The 22,570-nt window shown below is 36.3% G+C and overlaps 1 pseudogene across 1 annotated transcript; it reads left to right on the top strand.

Moving 5' to 3' along the window:
• Positions 1-18,287: 18,287 nt before the first annotated feature.
• On the top strand, positions 18,288-19,159 carry LOC308500988 (small ribosomal subunit protein eS10-like; annotated as a pseudogene). The gene is made up of 2 exons: positions 18,288-18,326; positions 18,704-19,159. The product of its transcript is annotated as a small ribosomal subunit protein eS10-like (transcript).
• Positions 19,160-22,570: the final 3,411 nt, after the last annotated feature.

Below are 22,570 nucleotides of genomic sequence, written 5' to 3'. Positions count from 1 at the left end.
TTTACATGAGTATCATCAGAGACCATCTCTTTCTGGAGGTCTATATTGACCTTTCATCTTCTGCCCAGTCATCAGTTTGCGTTCAGCTCCATATCTATGAGCATCCCCAGTTTCCTGTGCCTAACTTTGTCTTAACACACTTTATCCTAATCATCTGTTTTCTTGCCTATTTTCATCATTATATGTAGATTTTTAACTGTTTTCTCATAATTACAAAATACATGTTCAGATGAAATTTGTAAAATTTAGGAAAGTATAAATTTTGTATTTGTAGTACCTACTAAATTACAAAAAAAAATAGGAACTCAATAAGTGTTTATTGAAAATGCATGAATGCACAATAATAAACAAAGAAAGAAATGAAATATTTAGTTCTAGTTTAGAGTGGTTGGAGAACGTGCTAGTAATGAAGATTGGATTGAAATTATAGTTTGTGTTCTGATCATACAGAGCTTTGAATTTTATATTAGGGTGTTTGTTCCCTTTGTAGGCAATAGAAAACTAATAAAAAATTTTTAGCAAAGAACAGCATGTTTCAATGTGCACTTTAAAAATAATGTTGATGATAAATGATATGGATTGGGAAAGGATAGACTGAAGATTGTAATTGAATAAGACCTAAGAAAATTCAGAAGGAGTCATTAATTACCAAAATTAAAGGAGCAATAGTACAGATAAAAATACATGATGTAAGGTGTATTTAAGAAATAGAATTGATATAAATCAAGAAATTGGTTAGTTCTGCAATGGAATAGTGAAGAACTGAAAATGATGCAAGGTTTTCTAGCCTTGCTGATGGTAAGACTTGAGGACAGGAGAAGAAAATTGTTCTTAATCATAACAAAATCAGTTGTGGGTGCACTGAGATTGAGGTTTTGGCAAGCTTCAATACAGCAATATTTATGCTCAGGAACATATTGGACCTACACATGAAGATCTGTGAGTCATCTCCAGAGAACTGATAACTAGGAGATGGAAGTGAGTATTCCTTGTGGGGAAATAGGGTTGCAAAAAGAGAATCCAGTCAAAGACACAGATCAGAGGATACCTGTATTTCAGAACAGCTTAGGAGAAGAGGCACCAATTGAAACTCTTATAAGGGGTGGTCAGAAATAGAGAATAATCAAGAAAACACAGTACCACAGAATCTAAGGCAGAGAGAGCTCAGGAAGGAGGGATAGCACCTTGTAATGTCACAAAGAAAGGAAAACATTGACACTGAACCAAAGAACTCTCTGACACATATACATTTGTAAAAAAAATGAGTTCCACCACACCCTGAATCAGATAAATTGATGATGAGATAAAAGGATAAACTGGAAAGAAGAAATTAAAGATATTAGTAGGTTATTTGTGAATAGAAGAACTCAGTTTCTAGTAATGACGTTTTCATTGACTACATAAACTTTCAGAAATCTAGTCCCTCCAGAGCCTCTGTTTATCATTTATAAAGTGAATTAATTAACTTGAATAATCATTTGACCATCATGTCTACTTCTCAGAATCTATGTGCATCCTGTTAAACTAAAGTTGTAAATATATTTTCTCTTATGATTTTAACTCTCTGCTCTGACTCCTTCATAACTTTATTCTATAGAACTAAAGATTTTTTAAGTATCAGTCACTTATTTTCTTATGAACATTTCTAGATATCAAGCAATGCCAAAGTCAAAGCTTTAGAATCTTACAAAGTTCAAAAACCATAAGATCCATATGTCCTTTTCAAAATTGTGACATGCTTATGAATGTCCTTTTAAACACTCATCCCTAAATCATGAAAGCATTTTTTCAAAGAAGGGTATAGTATGATAATTATTTACTAATTATTTCCTGGGTATCATTTCTTATAACAAATATCCAAAAGGCCCAATTATTATAGGTCAATATTTCCATTAAAAATCTGGCTTTTTGCAAAAACTTAGGTGGATTTACTGATAATCATTCCATTTCTCTTAGGTGCTTTGTGCTCTGATGGTACAAATACACTATTCTTGGGCTGCTGAATTTTTTCCTAGAAAACTGTTTCTTTTGACTTACTTTTTCTTGTTATTTTGCTGGTTGTTTCACGATTAATGGCAGTGTCAGACTTGAAATGCAGCTCCTTACTTTTTCTCTCCCCTGTTTTCGTCCATATATTTTCTTTATTCTCTTAAGTTTTATTTTATGCATCAATAGTCTAAGAGTATAATATATCAGTTAACATCTATCATTTTAACATCTATCGTTTTCCGTTCCACCATTGTCTTGTGACTCCTGATTGTTTCTATTTATGAGGCTTTTTCTTTGGGATCAAGATGGCAGGTAGAGCACATATTGAAATTCTCCTCCACCTCTGTGAAAATACCACGTAGAACACAAAATATTTACAGCCAATCTCTAATGCATGAAATAATGCATCAAAGAAAGCAGGAACACATAGCAAGACACAGGATTTGAAGCTGCAGTGCTCCCAGGGATCATAGGAGTTAGTATTTTAACATTTGCTCAATCAACAAGAGTCAAAATAGCAGTTCCCAAAACCAAACAAAAGACAGAACCTGGCTGTCTACAAGAAGCTAAAATCCCACAACATATTGTCTACCTTTGAACACAAATCTGAATATCTCTGTCTACCAACTATGGCTACTATATCTCCATCTATAGCATTGCTGGGCAGCTTGCTTCTCACTGCTAAGTTAGTAACTTGAAATTATGTTGCAAAATCTCCAAATTTTAGTACCTACAGAAAATTTTACCTACAACCTGAATGTCCATCAAATGTTAATGAAAATGTAAATATATACAATAGAATATTAGTCAGCTATTAAAAGAAGGAAACCCTGCCATTTTCAATGACATGAATAAACCTTAAGGGCATTATACTAAGTGAATTAAGCTAGTTACAGAAAAACAAAGTCTGCACAATTTACTTACATGAGGTATCTAAAACAGTCAAACTCATAAAAGGAGAAGGTAGAATGGTGGTTTCCAATGTGTGGAAGAGGGGGAAATGGAAAGTTGCTGTTCAACAAGTATAAAGTTTCAGTTCTACAAGATGAATAAATTCTAGACATTGGCTGTACACTTTTGTACTTATAGGTAACAGTGCCGTTCTGATGACTTAAAAATTTGTTAAGAGGATAGGTCTCATGTTAAAAATTTTACCCACAGTATAACTTAATCCTATAAACCTGGCAACCAATAAAAGAAACATACAATTCTGGAAGGAAGGTGCAAAGCTCGGCAACTAATTCTAATTGTACCTTTTTTCTCTCTCCTCAAAAGAACTCGTAAAATGAATCCAAATTTTTTATTTTTTTAGAAATTCAGTACTACCTTGGAATCAAAAGATAAGTAAACTGTAGGGGAGTTCTTTGGATTTCCTCTTCTGAACAAATACTAAAAATAGTGTAAACTATACACCTCAAGGAGCTAGGACAAAAAAACAAGCCCAAAATTAGTAGAAGGAAAGAAATAACAAATATTAGAGCAGAAATAAATTAAACAGAAAAACATTAAAGAAACTAAGAGTTTGTTTTTTGAAAAGATGAGAATTGACAAACCTTTAGCCAGACTAAGAAAAAAAGAGACAAGACTCAAATAAATAAAATAAGAAATGAAAGAAGAGACATTATAACTGATGTCACAGAAATAAAAAAGGGTCATATGAGGTTTCTATGAAAAATTATGCACCAACAAACTGGATAACCTAGAAGAAATGGATAAATGTCTAGAAACATACACCTACCAAGAATAATTCGTGAAGAAATAGAAATTCTAAACAAACCTGTAAGTAGTATGGAGATAGAATAAATGAACAAAAACCTCCAAAGAAAAGCCCAGGACCAGATGGCTTCACTGATGAATTGTACCAAATATTCAAATAAGAATTAATGCCGATTCTTTTCAAACTGCCCCCCCAAAAAAAATTGAAGAGGAGTGAATACTTCCAAGCTCATTTTATGAGGCCAGCATAAACTGGTACCAAAGTCAGCCAAAAATATCACAAGAAAAAAAGAATGATAGGCCAACAGTCTTAAAGAATATTCATGGGGGGGGGGAACCTCAGCAGAATACAAAATGCTTGAAAAATGTGCTGAATTCAATAGCACACTAAGGATCATACACCATGACCAAGTGGGATCTATCTGTGGGATACAAGGATGGTTTAACATACAAAAATCAGTCAATGTGGTATACTGCACTAACAGAATAAAATATTAAAATCAATGATCTGGGATGACATCATAGAAATGGCAGTGTGAATGAGGCACTTGAAATCTCGCCTAGAATTTGCTACAAATTGAACAACTATAATTCCACAAAGGACTCCCTGCACAGCAGACAAGGAAGACTAAGAGACTCGCAAATGAAATCATCCAAACGTGGGCAAATTGAGTGAGCAGGGGAGGAGGGAAGAGGGAAGTGTGGAGATGCAGCTGCGCTGGCGCAGGTCGCAGACCTAAGTCGGAGCTCTGAGCTCCCTGCATACCAGAGCTACTTTAGCCACCACAGAGGGAAGAATTTGAACGGCTAATGCTCCCCTTATGGCCGACAGTCCCACCGGAGGGATCAGCATAGCACACGGCTAAACCCAGTGCTCACGACAGAGACCTCTGAAGAAGGATAAAAGAAAGAAGAAGGGTGAAAGCAGAAGTTTAAGCCCTCACTGCCAAGCAAAGGATGGAAGGCATAGGAACGAAATCAGACTGACCTCTCCCACCATCCCAGAGCTCACCCCATGCCCACCTGCCCAGTGTTAGAAACGTAATGGTAGCAGGGTCAGATCAAAAGAACAGAATATTTGCAGTTCTGAAAATGAAGTCTCCAGAAAATGAACTTAAAGACATGGAAATATGTGAGTTAAATGACACAGAATTCAAGATTGCGGTTTTTAAAAAACACATCAAGATGCAAGAAAACATGGGCAGTTTAATGAATTCAGAAACACAATCAAAGAACAAAACAAACATTTTACAAAGTGAGTGAAATTTCAAAAAACAAAACAAATGGAATTTCTGGAGATTAAGAACTCAATTTAAAAAATGAGGAATGAAATACATAGCTTAGGTAATAGAGCTGACCAGATCGAAGAAAGAATCAGTGACATCGAAGACAGAAATCTGGAAATGACAAAGATGGAAGAAGAGAGAGACTTGAGACTTGAGACTGACAAGAAATGAAAGAACTCTGCAAGAACTTTCTGACACCATCAGAAAGAGCAATATAAGAATAATGGGCATACAAGAAGGAGAAGAAAGGGAGAAGGGAACAGAGAATATATTAAAACAAATAGTCAATGAGAACTTCCCAAACTTGTGGGAAAAAATGGTTCCTCGAATCCAAGAAGCAAACAAAACACGTAATTACCTCACCCCCAACAGGCATCCATGACACACTGTATTGAAGCTGTCAAAAATTAATGACAAAGAAGAATCCTCAATGCAGCCAGGGAAAAGAAGACGGTAACCTACAAAGGAAAGTCCATTAAGACATCATCAGATTTCTCAGCAGAAACCCTACAAACAAGGAGGGAGTTCACTCAAATATTCAAACTATGGAAAGAGAGAATATATGAGCCAAGTATAATACATCCAACAAAAATATTCTTTAGTTTTGAAGAAGGAATAAAGTCCTTTGTAGACACACAGAAGCTGAAGGAATTTTCTAAACATGACCTGCACTACAAGAAATACTGACTGAAGCTATTCAACCAACATAAATAAGGATAATTTGTGACAACAAAAACATAAAAGGGGAGAGAGTAAAGGACTGAACCGGCATAAAGAAATGGAGAAAGTAAGCATACTGAAGAAAATGGAATACTCTAAATATGAAACTTTCTTTTAAATAAACTTAACAGGAACCACTCAAAAAAAATCCAGAAATGAAATACATAAAATAATAAAAGTAAAAACAGAATATGCCACCAACTAAAATAATAGACAGAAACAATGGAGATACAGTTCTGCCAGAAAACCAAAGGTAAAATAACAGAAAATCCTCGTATATCAATATCACCTTAAATGTAAATGGACTAACAGAACTAAAGGGAAAAATTGACCAAAACACAATTATAATAGAGGTCCTAAGTACATCATTGACAGCTATGGATAGATCATTCAAAAAGAAAATATAGAAAGAAATATCAGCCTTAATTGACACATTGGATGAAATGAACATAATTGACATTTATAGACCACTTCATCCTAGAACATCAGACTATACATTCTGTTCTAGCGTATATGGAACATTCTCTTTATATAGAGATATAAAACTAGCCTCAGCAAATTTAAGAAAATGAAAATCACCCCAAGCATATTCTCTAATCACAAGGCTTTGAAATTGGATGCCAACTGCAAAAACAAAGCAGAAAAAAACACAAATATGTGGAGATTAAAAAACATACTTTGAAAAAATGATCGAGTCAAAGATGAAATAAGAGGAGAGATCAAAAGATACATACGAAGTGACGTCATGGGAATTGCGGCAGTGGGGCTCACTTTCTGAGTTCTCCTCCGGATATTATTACAAACGGGACATTTAACCCATCAAACAACTCTTTGCTCATGAAGCAGAACAGCAAAGAGACTCCTAAGAGACTCATGGAAGGATTACTTGAAGGTGCGCAAATTGGGCGAGCAGGGGAAGAAGGAAGGGAGTGAAGTAGAAACGCGCGGTCCCACAGTGGAATCCGGCTGGCAGCGGTGGTGGCGGCGGAGGTAACCGCAGCTCTAAAGACACAGGGGTCCCCAGGGCGGAACAGAGAATACAAAAGCCAGGAGGTGGGCTCTTTCCTGCCTCCCACAGCTCATCGCTCCCGCCAGGGGGGCAGCTTGGTGGGCCCTAGGGCAGACAAAGAACACAGACTCCATACCTGCCCCCCCCCTCCAATCTTACCCCGCCCTTCCAGAGACTTAAACTGGACCCTGGACTGACAGTAGTGTCAGATTACAGAAGGGCCATAGTGTTCAGGCTCTGGAAAGAATGACAGGCAGCTCTGACCCAGGGAAGAGGCTGGGAAGACTGTGATTTTGGCTGGGCCAGGAGAGAAGAGACTCCTCCACCCCCAGCCACCACATTTTCTGGCCTGCGGAAAGAGTGGGACGAGGCTGGGCTGGGAGAGAGAAGACCCCTCCATCCCCAGGCCCCACCCTTTCTGGCCTGCCTAGGGCGGGGCAACTGCAACTGCAGAGGCACTCCCAGAGATCAACAGTACGTGGCAGAGGCAGCTCCTGGCTTTCAGCAGCTCAGAAATCTCTCATACGCCCCCCCACACACACGTGGAAGAAGTGCCCTAAGACTCAGGTGTACTGGACACAGGGCTGAAGTTGCTACTTTTACTGTGTATATGTGCAGGCAAGGGCAGAAACTGTACTGACTGTAAAAACTATCATCCAGACCCCCAGCCACACGCATTTAAATCTACAGTCCCAAAGTCACCCTGGGTACCAGGTGACAGGTTCTGCCTGCACAGTAGGCATGGAAATCTTGGGTACAGCAGAGGACAACCTGGAGATTGCTTGGTGGGTTTAAGCCAAGACTGGCCCTGCTTTTTGTTTTGCTTTGTTTTGTTTTGTCTTTATATCTTTGATATCTTTGCCTGTGTTCAGTGTTATTCGGTATTTTTTCATGTGAATGTATTTGATTTTTTTCTTTGTTGTTTGTGTTGTTGTTGTGCTTGGTGATTTGCTTTGTTCTGAAATTGCCCTACCAGGGCCTAGCTTAAGAGGCACAAGATTCAACATATACAGAGGCCAATTCCAGGCCACCCCAGAGTACTACCGTGTTTGACCTACAAGTCACAACCCAGAGGGAATTCTCTGCAGGCACAAGAACCAATAGAGGCCAAACCACATTTAAGTGGTCAATCCTTACGCAGCAGAACACCCTGCGGTGGGCAGAGCCAAGTCTCACAACTAGTCAGCCTGGGAGTTAACCCCACCTACTCACAAGCAAAAAGCAATTAAAGATCTTCTTTAACAGGACAATATACACAACACAAGAGTCACCTTTGGAGCACATGCAGAGGAGAAGAACGAAGTAGTGCAACTCAAATATAAAGGACACATACTACATAAGATAACCCAGGAAGAACTAAGAACTCTAGGGGATCTACCTAATACATCAAAGCAAACACAGAGAGTCAGCTAGAATGGGGAAACAAAGAAACATGTCCCAAATAAAAGAACAGAAGAAACCTCCACAACAGGAACCAAATGAAGCAGAGGTAACGAACCTATCAGAGAGAGATCAGAACACTGGTGATAAGAATGTTTAAGGAGCTTAGAGAAGACATAAAGAAGGATGTAGAAATCATAACGAACAACCAGTTAGAACTAAAGAACACAATTACCGAAATTAAGAACTCACTTGAAGGAATTACCAGCAGGTTAGATGAAGCAGAGGATCGAATCAGCGACTTAGAAGACAAGTTAGCAGAGATCACCCAAACAGAACAACAGAAAGAAAAAAGAATAAAAAACAATAAAGATGGTTTAAGAGAAGTCTGGGATAACATCAAGTGCAACAACATACGCATCATAGGAATACCAGAAGGTGAAAAGAAGAGCAAGGGATCAAGAACATATTTGAAGTAATAATGTCTGAAAACTTCCCTAACCTGATGATGGAAACCAACACACAAGCCCAGGAAGTGCACAGAGTTCCAACCAGGAGAAACCCAAACAGGTCCACACCAAAACACATTACAGTTAAAATGGCAAAGCTTAAAGACAAAGAGCGAATCTTAAAAGCAGCAAGAGAAAGACAGAGGGTTACATACAAGGGAACTCCCATAAGATTATCAAATGACTTTTCTACAGAAACATTGAAGGCCAGGAAGGAGTGGCAGGAGATACTCAAAGTGATGGAACACAAAGGCCTACAACCTAGATTGCTTTATCCAGCAAGGCTATCATTCAAAGTTGATGGAGAGATAAAGAGCTTCCTAGAAAAGAATAAGCTAAAGGAATTTATTGCCACCAAGCCAGCATTGCAAGAAATACTAAAAGGACTTCTGTAAATAAAAGAAAGATGAAAACAGTCTAACTACAAATTTAAAAATGGCAATAACTATGTACCTATCAATAATCACTTTAAATGTAAATGGATTAAATGCTCCAATCAAGAGACATAGGGTGGCTGAGTGGATAAGAAAGCAAGACCCTTGTATATGCTGTATACAAGAGACTCACCTCAGATCAAAAGACACACACAGGCTGAAAGTGAAGGGTTTGGGTAAGATATTTCAGGAAAATGGAAATGAGAAAAAAGCTGGAGTTGCAATACTTATATCTGACAAAATAGACTTTAAAATGAAGAACATATTAAAAGATAAAGATGGGTATTATATAATAATAAAGGGATCGATCAAACAAAAGGACATAACACTAGTAAACACCTATGCACCCAACATAGGAGCACCTAAATATATAAAACATGTACTGACTGACATAAAGACAGAGATCAACAATAACGCTATCATAGTAGAGGACTTCAACACACCTCTGACAAGGGACAGGTCTTCCAGACAGAAAATCAATATGGAAACAACAACCTTAAATGATACTTTGGACCTCTTGGATTTAATTGATATTTTCAGAGCATTTCACCCCAATGCTGCAAAATACACGATTTTCTCAAGCGCACATGGAACGTTTTCCAAGATAGACCATATGTTAGGCCACAAAACAAGTCTTCATAAATTTAAAAAAATTGAAATCATACCAATTGTCTTCTCTGATCACAGTACTATGAAATTAGAAATGAACCACAGGAAAAAATCTGGAAGACACACCAATTCATGGAGGCTGAATAACTTGTTACTAAATAATGAATGGGTCAAGCAGGACATCAAGGAAGAAATCAAAAGATATCTCGAGACAAACGAAAATGAAAACACGACGACCCAAAATCTGTGGGATGCCGCGAAAGCAGTCCTAAGAGGGAAATTCATAGCATTGCAGGCCTACCTAAAGAAAGAAGAAACATCACTAATCAACAGTTTATTGTCACACTTAAGGGATCTGGAAAAAGAACAGCAAAATAAGCCCAACAGGAGCACAAGGAAGGAGATATTAAAGATCAGAGCAGAAATAAATGAAATAGAAACCAGAAAAACAATACAAAAGATCAATGAATCCAAGAGTTGGTTCTTAGAGAAGATAAACAAAATTCAGAAACCTTTAGCCAGACTCATTAAAAAAATAGAGAGGACCCAAATTAACAAAATCAGAAATAAAAGAGAAGTGACAACAGACACCGCAGAAATACAAAAAAATTTAAGAAATTACTATGAGCAACTATATGCCAACAAATTTGACAATCTGGAAGAAATGGACAATTTTCTAGAGGCACACAACCTTCTAAGGCTAACTCAAGAAGAAACAGAGAACCTGAATAGACTGATTACCACCAGGGAAATTGGATCAGTAATCAACAATTTTCCAACAAACAAAAGCCCTGGACCAGATGGCTTTACAGGTGAATTTTACAAAACGTTCAAAAAGGAATTATCACCTATTCTCCTCAAGCTCTTCCAAAAAATCCAGAGGATGGAAGACACCCAAACACTTTTTACGAAGCCACTATCACCCTGATCCCAAAAGCAGACAAAGACACCACAAAAAAAGAAAACTACAGGCCGATATCTCTAATGAACGTAAATGCAAAAATCCTCAACAAAATATTAGCAAACAGAATTCAGCAATACATTAAAAAGACCATACACCATGATCAAGTAGGATTCATTCCTGGTATGCAGGGGTGGTTCAACATCTGCAAATCAATTAATGTGATACACCACATTAACAAAATGAAAAATAAAAATCACATGATCATATCAATAGATGCAGAAAAAGCACTTGATAAAATCCAGTAGCCATTTATGATAAAAACCCTTAAGAAAGTGGGAATAGAGGAATCATATCTCAACATAATAAACGACATATGTGATCAACCCACAGCTAACATCATACTCAATGGGGAACAGCTAAAACCATTCCCACTAAGATCAGGAACAAGGCAAGGTTGCCCACTTTCTCCACTTCTATTCAACATAGTGCTGGAAGTTCTAGCCACAGCAATCGGAAAGAAAAAGAAATAAAAGGCATCCAAATTGGAAAGGAGGAAGTAAAATTGTCATTATATGCAGATGATATAATACTATATAGAGAGAACCCTAAAGACTCCACCAAGAAACTATTAGAACTGATAGATGAATTTAGTAAAGTAGCAGGATACAAAATTAATATTCAGAAATCAGTTGCATTTCTATATACCAATAATAAAACATCAGAGGGAGAAATTAAAATAGTAATTCCATTTACAGTTGCTCCAAAGACTATAAAATACCTGGAAATAAATTTAACCAAAGAAGTGAAAGATCTGTACTCAGAAAATTATAAGACACTGAAGAAAAAAACGAAAGAAGATACTAATAGATGGAAACACCATGTTCATGACTAGGAAGAATTAATATAGTTAAAATGTCCATACTGCCTAAGGCAATATACATATTCAACGCAATTCCTATCAAACTACCAACGACATTTTTCACTGAAATAGAACATATAATCCTAAAATTTATATGGGACCATAAAAGACCCCGGATAGCCTCAGCAATCTTGAGAAATAAGAACAAAGTGGGAGGTATAACAATACCTGACATCAAATTATACTACAAGGCTATGGTAACCAAAACAGCATGGTACTGGCATAAAAACAGACACATAGATCCATGGAACAGAATAGACAGTCCAGAAATAAATCCATGCCTATATGGCCATTTAATCTACGACAATGGAAACAAGAATGTACGGTGGGGTAAAGACAGTCTATTCAATAAATGGTGCTGGGAATCCTGGACAGACACATGCAAAAAAATGAAGCTGGACCACCTCCTTACACCATATACAAAAATAAATTCAAAATGGCTTAAAGACTTAAATGTAAGATCTGAAACCATAAAATACCTAGAAGAAAATATAGGAAGAAACTTCACAGACATTACCCGGAGTAAGATTTTTACTGATATGTCCCCTCGCGTGAGGGAACTAAGAGAAAAAATTAACGTGGGATTACATCAAACTAAAAAAAATTTTCACAGCAAAGGAAACCATCAATAAAACATAAAGGGATCCTACTGAATGGGAAGATATTTGGCAATGATATATCTGATAAGGGGTTAATATCACAAATCTATAAAAACTCACTCAACTCAACTCCAAAAAAACAAATAACCCAATTAAAAAATTGGCAGAGGACTTGAGACATTTTTCTAAAAAGGACACACAGATGGCAAACAGACATATGAAGAAATGCTCATCCTCACTAACCATCAGAGAAATGCAAATAGAAACCACAATATGATACCACCTCTGTCCAATCAAAATGGCTATCATCAATAAATCAACAAACAAGTGCTGGAGCAAATGTGGAGAAAAGGGAACGCTTGTGCACTGTTGGTGGGATTGCAGATTGGTGCAGCCACTGTGGAAAACAGTATGGAGGTATCAGTATCTCAGAAATCTGAAAATGGAACTACCCTATGATCCAGTAATTCCACTCCTAAGCATCTCTCCGGAGAAATCCAAAACTCCAATTCAAAAATCTGTATGCACTCCTATGTTTATTGCAGCACTATACACAATAGCCAAGACATGGAAACAACCGAAATGCCCATCGGTAGATGACTGGATTAAGAAACTGTGGTACATTTATACAATGGAGTATTACGCAGCCATAAAGAAGAAAGAAATCTTACCATTTGCAACAACATGGATGGACCTAGAGAACATTATGTTAAGTAAAATAAGTCAGAAAGAGAAAGAAAAGTACCATATGATCTCACTTATATGCGGAATCTAAAGAAAAGAATAAGTGAATGAACTAATCAGAAGCAGTTTTGGGGACAAAGAGGAAAAACTGAGGCTTGTTAGATGTGTGTGGGGGTGGGGATAAGGGGGAAGGTGAGGGGATTAGAAAACAGTCGGTAACCACAAGATGGCCTCAAGGTTTTTGAAAATTAATTTGGGGAACGTAATCAATAATGTTGTAAAGATTTTGTAGGGTATCTGATGGACACGTGTCCCATTTGAGAGACCACCTCAGGGATACTGTGGATGCCTGATCATGGCACTGTACCCCTGAAGCTGAACAAAAATGAATGCCAACTATAATTTTACATATATATATATATATATATATATATATATATATATGTATGTATATACTTACAAGAAGCGGAGTACAGCATTAGGAATAGAGAGAGTGGAAATGTAATGGGTCTGTGCGGTGTCAGAGGAATAGTGGATCGGGACAGGGTGTTCACACAGTGTGAGGGATATAAATGATAAACGTCTAAGTAATACTTTGTTTTGTGCACCTGAAATTAATTATATATATACACACACACACATATATATAAAGATAAAGATACATATGAACAAATGGCAATGAAAATACATCCTACCAAAATTTTGGAGATGCAGCACAAGCAGTTTTAAGAGGGAAATTTATATTAATACAGGTATATCTCAAGAAACAAGAAAAATCCCTGATAGCAACCGCACATTACACCTTAAAAAATTAGAAAAAAAAGTACAAGTGAAACCCAAAGTCAGCAAAAGGAAGGAAATAATGAAAATCAGAGCAAAATTCAATGAAATAGAGAACAAAAAGACAATAGAAAAAATTAATGCAACAAGACCTGGTTCTTTGAAAAGATTAATAAAATTGGCAATCCTTTAACTAGACTCACGGAGATAAAAATATAAAAGACACAAACAAAATTGGAAATGAAAGAGGAAAGTTGTTTGGATGCCACAGAAATACAAAGGATCATCCAAGAATACTATGAAGGACTATATGCCACCAAATTCAATAACCTAGAAGAAATGACAAGTTCTTAGAAACATTTAGCCTTCCAAGGCTGAACCATGAAGAACTGGAAAATCTAAACAGACCAATCACTGGAAAGGAAATTGAATCAGTCATCTGAAACATTTCCAAAAGCAAAACTCCAGGACCAGACGGCTACAGTAGTGAATTCTATGAAACCTTCAAATACCTGTTTTACTCAAACTCTTCCAAAAAAATTGAAGAAGAGACGATACTCCCTAATTCATTTTACGGAGCCATCATTACTCTGATACCAAAACCTGGTAACGATAGCACACACACAAGAAAGAAAATTACAGAACAATATCTCTGATGAAAACAGAAGCAAAAAACCTAAACAAAATTCTAGCAAATCGAATGCAGAAATGCATCGAAAAGATTATACATCACTACCAAGTGGGGTTCATCCCAGGGGCATAAGGGTGGATCAACATCTCAAATCAATCAATGTGATACATCACATAAACAAAATAAGGGACAAAAATCATATAACTATATCAATAGATGCAGAAAAAACATTTGACAAGATGCAACATCCATTTATGATTAAAACACTTAATAAATAGGTTTAAAAGGAAAATACCTTAACATAATAAAGGCCATATACGACAAACCCTCAACTAAGATCATAATTAATGGTAAGAAACTGAAGCCCTTTGCTCTACATTCAGGAATATGACAAGGCTGACCCAATCACCTCTGCTTTTCAACATAACATTGGAAGTCCTAGCCAGAGCAATCAGGCAGTAGAAAGATATAAAAGGCATCCAAATTGGGAATGAATTAGTTAAGTGGTCACTTTTTGAAGATCACATGATGCTATATATAGAAAACCCTAAAGACTCTATCAAAAAGTTAATAGATACAATAAACAAATACAGTAAATTTGCCAGCTACAAAATCAATGTACAAAAAAAGTCCATTCCATTCCTATATACTAACAATGAAATCTCAGAAACAGAAATTAAAAGAAAACAATTCCTTTGGTAATTGCAAAAAAAAAAGAATAAAATACCTTGTTTTAATAAACTAAACCAAGAATGTGAAAGACCTCTATACTGAAAACTATAAGACATTTTCAAAAGAAATTGAGGAAGACACAAAGAAATTGAAAAACATTCCATGTTCATAGATTGGAAGAATCAACATAGTTAAAATGGTCATATTACCCAAAGCAATATACAGATTTAATACAATCCCCATCAAAATCCCAATAGCATTTTATAAAGAAATAGAACAAAAAATCATCAGATTTGTTTGGAAACACAAAAGATCCCGAATAGCCAAAGCAATCTTAAGAAAAATGAACAGTGCTGCCTGACTTTAGCTTGTACTACAGGGCTACAATAATCAAAACAGCATGGTATTGGCAGAAAAACAGACACATAGACCAATGGATTAGAATTGAGAACCCAGAAATAAAGTCACATAAATATGAACAGATAATTTTTGACAAAGAAGCCAAAAACATACAATGGAGAAAAGACAGCCTCTTCAATAAATGGTGCTGGGAGAATTGGATAGCCACATGCAAAAGAATGAAACTGGACTGCTATCTGTCACCATGTATCAAAATTAACTGAAAATGGATCAAAGACCTAAACGTAAGACCTAAAACAATAAACTGCGTAGAAGAAAACATAGATATTAAACTTATGGGTCTTGGGAACAAAAAGCACTGTATGAATTGGACTTCGAAGTCAAGGGAAGTAAAAGCTAAAATAAATGAATGGGACTATATCAAATTAAAAAGCTTCTGCACAGCAAACGAAACCATTGACAAAATAAAGAGGCAAGCAACTGACTGAGAAGATTTTTGCAAACAACACCTCCTATTAGGGCTAATATTTAAAATATATAAGGAAGTCATACAACTCAACAACAAATAAGCAAACAATCTCTTTAAAAAAATTGGTAGAGGACCTGAAGAGACATTTTAACAAAGAGGACATACAAATGGCAAATAGACATACGAAAAAATGCTCAACATTACTAATCATCACAGTAATGCAAATTAAAACCACAATGAGATACCACCTCACCCCAGTCAGAATGGCTTTCATCAACAAGACAAATAGTAACAAGTGTTGGAGAGGCTGTAGAGAAAAAGGAACCCTCAGACACTGCTGGTGGGAATGCAGTTGGTGCAGCCGTTATGGAAGGCAGTGTGGAGGTTCCTCAAAAAATTAAGAATAGAATTACCATATGACCCAGCCATCTCTCTCCTGGGTATCTACCCCCAAAATCTGAAAACATTTATACACAAAGACACATGTGCTCCAATGTTCATTGCAGCTTTGTTTACATTGGCCAAGACATGGAAACAACCAAAATGTCCTTCGATAGATAAATGGATAAAAATGTTGTGGTATATATACACAATGGAATACTATTTGGCGGTAAGAAAAGATGAAATAGTACCATTTATGACAACATGGATGAAGATTATTATACTGAGCGAAGTCAGACAAAAAAAGTCGAGAACCACACGATTTCAGTGATATGTGTTATATAAAACTGAATACAACAGAAGAATAAGACAATCAAATGAAGAAACAAGAACTCATAAACACAGACAATAGTTTAGTGGTTACTACAGGGTAAGGGGGGAGAAGAGGTGGTAGATGAGGGTAAAGGGGATCAAATATATGGTAATGGAAAGAGAACTGACTCTGGTTGGTGAACACACAATGTGATATATAGATGGTGTATTACAGAATTGTACACTTGAATTTTATGTAACTTTATTAACCATTGTCACCACAATAAAGTTTAATTTTTAAAAAAGGTAAAAGACCTGCAGTCAGATTATTATCTCTTTTTTAACTTCAGAGGAAACTTCTAGGAAATAATAACTCTTATGGAAAAAGAGTTATTGAAGCTTTTATAGTTTCATTATTTAGAATTCAATAGTTTCTTTGGTTTTACTTCAGTTTTTTTTTTTCTTTCTGGTATATTCAAGTAATATTAGCTTCACAGTTTTTGAAGCTTAACAATAGCATGTAGAGAATAATCTCATTTTCCTAAAAGTATTTTTATTGACTTTCCCTGCTATTTATTCATGTGTAAGAAATGATATCTAGAATGATGTTCATTAAATGTTAATGATAAATAATTCTGGAAGGTCCAATTTGGGTAACGTCTAATATTTACATATGAATATTCCTTCAGCATTTAAATTATTTATTAAAAAAATAACATTTTCCCTAATAACCAATAGAAGCTTCTTCTTTAATACAATAATAATAGCAAAGACTAGAAGCAAATGTGCTAAGATGTTAAAAATATGGCTAATTGTTAGTTTCTTATTTCTTGTTTGTACTTTTCGTGTTATTTTTTAGAACCCAAATTAATTTATTTACAAAATCTTAACCAATGGTGAGAACCCATAAACAAAATGCCAAGAAGCTATTGTAAACACAATAACAAAACCAGGAAAGAAACTACAAGAAAGGAAATTATAAGTCAATCCATAAGCCTAAATCAGGGGTGTCCAAACTTTTTTCAACGTTTTTCACCAAGGGCCATATGCGGTAAAATACACAAACAGCCAGGTCACTTACTCGAGGTGAAGTACGTATTGCCTCACCTGGTTTATTTAAGTAAATGAAATATATTTTTGGAATTTGCTACAGGCCAATAAAAAAATGGATTGCGGGACGCAGTTGGCCCGCGGGTCGCAGTTTGGACACCCATGGCCTAAATGCATAATTCATGAATAAAATATAAGCAAATAAAATGTAGCCATGTATTACGTATTTTTTTGAAGTTCATGGTGAACTCTTTTAAAAGTATAGTTGACATACCAACATGCATATTACGTTACTTTTAGGTTACAACACAGTGATTCAAAATTTATATACCTAATGATGTGATCACTATGATAAGTCTAGCAACCATCTGTCAACATGTACAATTATGATGATGTCATTGGCAATATTCCCTCTGCTGAACATAACATGACCGTCTCTTACTTATTTGTTTTACAACTGAAAATTTGTACATCTTATTCCCCTTCATTTTTTTACCTATCTCTCCACTGCCCTTTCCTCTGGCAACCATTAGTTTGTTCTTTATATCTATGAGTCTATTTATGTTTTGTTAGTTTGTTTTGGTTTTTTAGATTTCCATATAAGGGAAACAACACAGTATTTGTTTCTCTATGTGACTTATTTCAGATTGCATCAAACTAAAAAGCTTTTGCACAGAGAAGGAAACTATCAACAAAATGGAAAGTATCCTACTTACTGGGAGGAGATATTTGCAAATGACATATCGAATAAGGGTTTAATAGCCAAAATATATAACCAACTCACACAATTCAACATGAAGCGAACAAACAAAATTCCATTAAAAATTGGACAAAGGCCTTTCCAGCTCCGGACCGAGACACAGAAGTCGTAAAGATGTTGATGCCCAAGAAGAACCGGATTGCCATTTATGAGCTCCTTTCTTTTTTTTTTTTTTTGGCTTTTCAAATCATTTTTTTTTAATTTATTTATTGGGGTGACAATTGTTAATGAAATTACATAATTTCAGGTGTACAATTCTGTAGCGAAATAAGTCAGACAGAAAAAGCAGAGAACCCTATGATTTCACTAATACGTGATATATAAACCAAAAACAAGGCAAACAAATGAGAAACAAAAACTCATAGACACAGACAATAGTTTAGTGGTTACCAGAGGGTAAAGGGGGTGGGGGGAGGGAGATGAGGGTAGGGGGGGGGTGGGGGGAGGAAGATGAGGGTAAGCGGGATCAAATATATGATGATGGAAGGAGGACCGACTCTGGGTGGTGAACACACAATGGGATTTATGAGCTCCTTTTTAAGGAGGGAGTGGTGGTGGCCAAGAAGGACGTTCACATGCCCAAACACCCTGAACTGGCACACAAGAATGTGCCTAATGTTCACGGCGTGAAAGCCATGCTGTCTCTCAAATCAGGAGGCTCTGTGAAGGAACAGTTTCCCAGGAGACATTCCTACTGGTACCTTACCAACGAGGGCATACAGTATCTCCGTGATCACCTCCACCTGCCCCCCGAGATCGTGCCGGCCACTGCGCCGCAGCCGGCCTGAGACGGGCAGGCCAAGGCCCAAAGGTGTGGAGGGCGAGCGACCTGCAGACTCACGCGAGGGGAAGCTGACAGAGACACGTACAGACCCAGCGCTGTGCCTCCTGGCGCCAACAAGAAAGCGGAGGCCGGGGCTGGGTCAGCAACGGAATTCCAGGTTAGAGGCGGATTTGGTCGCGGACGTGGTCAACCCCCTCAGTAAAGTGGGAGCGGTTATTTGGTATTGAATGAGCTTGTGAGGAAAAAGAAATCTGTGTGCCCATCTTTGCATAATGTAGTCTGATCAGGAATGTTTTAAAAGTCAATATAAACAGGGCGACACTGTGTTGGTTGGGGGGAAGTTCCACGAGCAGGGGGACATGATCAACAATCTCAGTAAAGTTGGAGCAATTATTAGTGTTTGAATAAACTTTGGACAGAAAATGGTCTCAGCAAACTGGGAGCGATTTTTGTGTTGAATAAACTTGTGAGAAAAAAAAAATTGGGCAAGGGACCTGAATAGACATTTCTCCAAAGAAAACATACAGATGGCCAACAGGCATATGAAAAGATGCTCAACATCGCTAATAATCAGGAAAATGCAAATCAAAACCACAATTAGATTTCACATCACACCTGATGGCTATCTTCAAAAAGTCAACAAACAGGTGAAGTGAAGGATGAAGAGAAAAGGGAACCCTCGTGCACTGTTGGTGGCATTGTAAATTGGTGCCACTATGGAAAACAATATGGAGGTTCCTCCAAAAATTAAAAATAGAACTATCATATGATTCAGCCATTTTATTTCTGGGTATTTGTCTAAAGAAAATGAAAACACTACTTCAAAAAGATATATGCTTCCCAAGTTCATTACAGCATTATTTACAACATTACAGCATTATTTACATTATATGCAAGATGTGGAAGCAATCTATGTGTCCACTGATAGATGAATGGATAAAGATGTGGTACATATATACAATGAAATATTACTCAGCAATAAAACAGAATGAATCTTGCCATTTGCAACAACATTGATGGACATAGAAGGTATTATGCTAAGTAAAATAAGCCATGTAGTATATTTAAAAAGAAGAAGAAAGTACAAGGTGACCAAGTTGGGTATATTCCAGGAATGCAAGGGTCTTTAACATTGGAAATATATTCCAAAATTTATAACATTTATAAGAAACCTAAGATCATATTAACAAATGCAGAAAAAACATTTTCTAAAATTCAGCCCCTTTTCATACTGAAAACTCTTTTGCAAATTAAGAGTTAAAAGGACCACAAAGATGCTACAAAACATGATAAACAAACATCTTGTTTAATGATGAAATTTAGTATTTCCTTTAAAAACTGAAGCAAGACAAAGATAACCACCATCACCACTTTAATTCATCATTGTAGACCTAGCCTATTCAGAAAGTCAAGAACAAGAAATAAACATATGTATTTGTCAGATTTTGCCACAATGATGCTACAAAACAAATTGGTGGTTGACTATAAACATTTCCTTTTCTTTCACAGGTCTGAGGGTCAGCTGCTGCACATCTGAGGTTGGCTCCAATCTCAAAGTGGGGTTCAGGAGATCTGTTCCATATGTCTCCTCATCCTGTGTCATAGCCTGAAGGATGTCCCACTAGTGAGGATTTGTATTTCTGTCATGAGGAGAGTGAGCTTAAAGCCTCTGCTTGGACATGGTGTCAGGCCACACATTCCACTGAGTGGGAAAGAATAGTTGTTAATAATACATCCTATCATACAATATATGAATAGGAAGGGAGGAAACAAAGCTTTATTTTTTGTAGATCATATTAATGACAACATAGAATGCCAAAAGACCAAAAGAGAATATTAACAAGGTTTTAAGCTCTGAGATTAATATATAAAAATCAATAATTTATCTACACACCAAAACAAAAATTTTTAAAAGAACTACCATCTTTATTAGCAACAACAAAAAACATATCAAGGTATGAGTGATTATTCAAATAGATTCAAATTGATAATTCATATAAACTTGGTGTAACTTGAGCATTGGCAAAAAGAATGGACACTGGTTTTAGTGCTGGAAAGTGTTCTGTGCTGTGACAGGCATTACCCCTTCAGTTGCTAAATCGTGGGGTGAAACAAAGGATCCTTAAAGAAGTGATGTTCCAGAAAACCCAGTGCTCAGGGCAGTAGTTACCAGTACACTTTTAACTTACACTCTGTCTGCTTCCTGAACATAGAATGAAGGGCTTCAGTTTTAATTATGAGGGTTGGTCATATATGGCCTTTACTAAGTTAAGGTATTTTCCCTCTATACCCATTTTATTAAGTGTTTTAATCATAAGTGGATGCTGTATCTTGTCAAATACTTTTTCTGCATTTTTTCTACTGATATAAGATTTTTTTCTATTATTTTATGTGGTATATCACATTGATCAATTTGCACATGTTGATCCATTCTTGTGCCCCTAGGATAAACCTCACTTGACCATGATGTACAATCTTTTTATAGTCTTTAATGTATATTTCTCTAGCAAAATTTAAAGATAAATTTGTGTTTTTATGCTTTTTTTATTGCTAGAATAACATACATAGAAGGCTGTTTTTTAAAAGTATGGGTAACCATTAAAAAAATAGACATAGAATGCATAACTTTCAAACACATAAAAGAAATTTTATTTTATTTTTTATTTATTAAACTTATTGGAGTGACTTTGGTTAGTAAAATTACATAGGTTTCAAGTGTACATTTCTATTACACATCACGATGTATTTGACCCTTTTTCCCTTTTCTATCACCCTCCTTCCCCCCTTACCCTCTGGTAACCACTAAACTGTTGTCTGTGTCTATGAACTTTTGTTTCATTGTTTGTCTTGTTCCTTTGTTGCGTTCAGTTTTATATCCCACATATAAGTGAAATCATATGGTTCTCGATTTTTTCTGTCTGAGTTATTTCGCTTAGTATGATAATCTCAAGATCCGTCCATGTTGCCACAAATAACAGTATTTCATCTTTTGTTATGGCCGAGTAGTACTCCATTGTGTATATGTACCCCATCTTCTATACCCAATCATCTATCGATGTTCACTTTGGTTGTTTCCATGTCTTGACCACTGTGAATAATGCTGTAATGAACATATGGATACATATATCTCTACAAATAAATGTTTTCAGATTTTTTTGGGTAGATACCCAGAAGAGGGATTGCTGGGTCATATGGTAATTCTATTCTTAATTTTTTGAGGAACCTCCATACTGTTTTCCACAGTGGATGTTCCAATTTACATTTGTACCAACAGTAAGGGTTCCTTTTTCTCCACAACTTCTCCAACACGTATTATTAGTTCTCTTTTTGATAATAGCCATTCTATGCAAATCAAAACCACGATGCGATACCACCTCCCACCTGTTAGAAAGAAAAATTTAAATATCCAAAATCCATGAGGAAGACTCTGACCCTGCCTGATTTTGTCAATGTTTCTTCTAAAACACTTTCTTTCTGAGGTTTTGCACTCTCATAAAAGCAAACAAATCAAGAATTCAATCACCTGCTCTCCAGAGTCTTTCTCTGACTAAAAGAGAAAGAAAATGTATCTCTCTAGTATGTTCCTTTAGCAAGCCTCCTTCTTTCTAAGTCA

Source organism: Rhinolophus hipposideros (genome assembly GCF_964194185.1).
Source record: "Rhinolophus hipposideros genome assembly, chromosome: 8".
Lineage (NCBI taxonomy): Eukaryota > Metazoa > Chordata > Mammalia > Chiroptera > Rhinolophidae > Rhinolophus > Rhinolophus hipposideros.
Note: the sequence above shows the minus strand (reverse complement) of the source record. Positions and strands in the feature narration are given on the sequence as shown.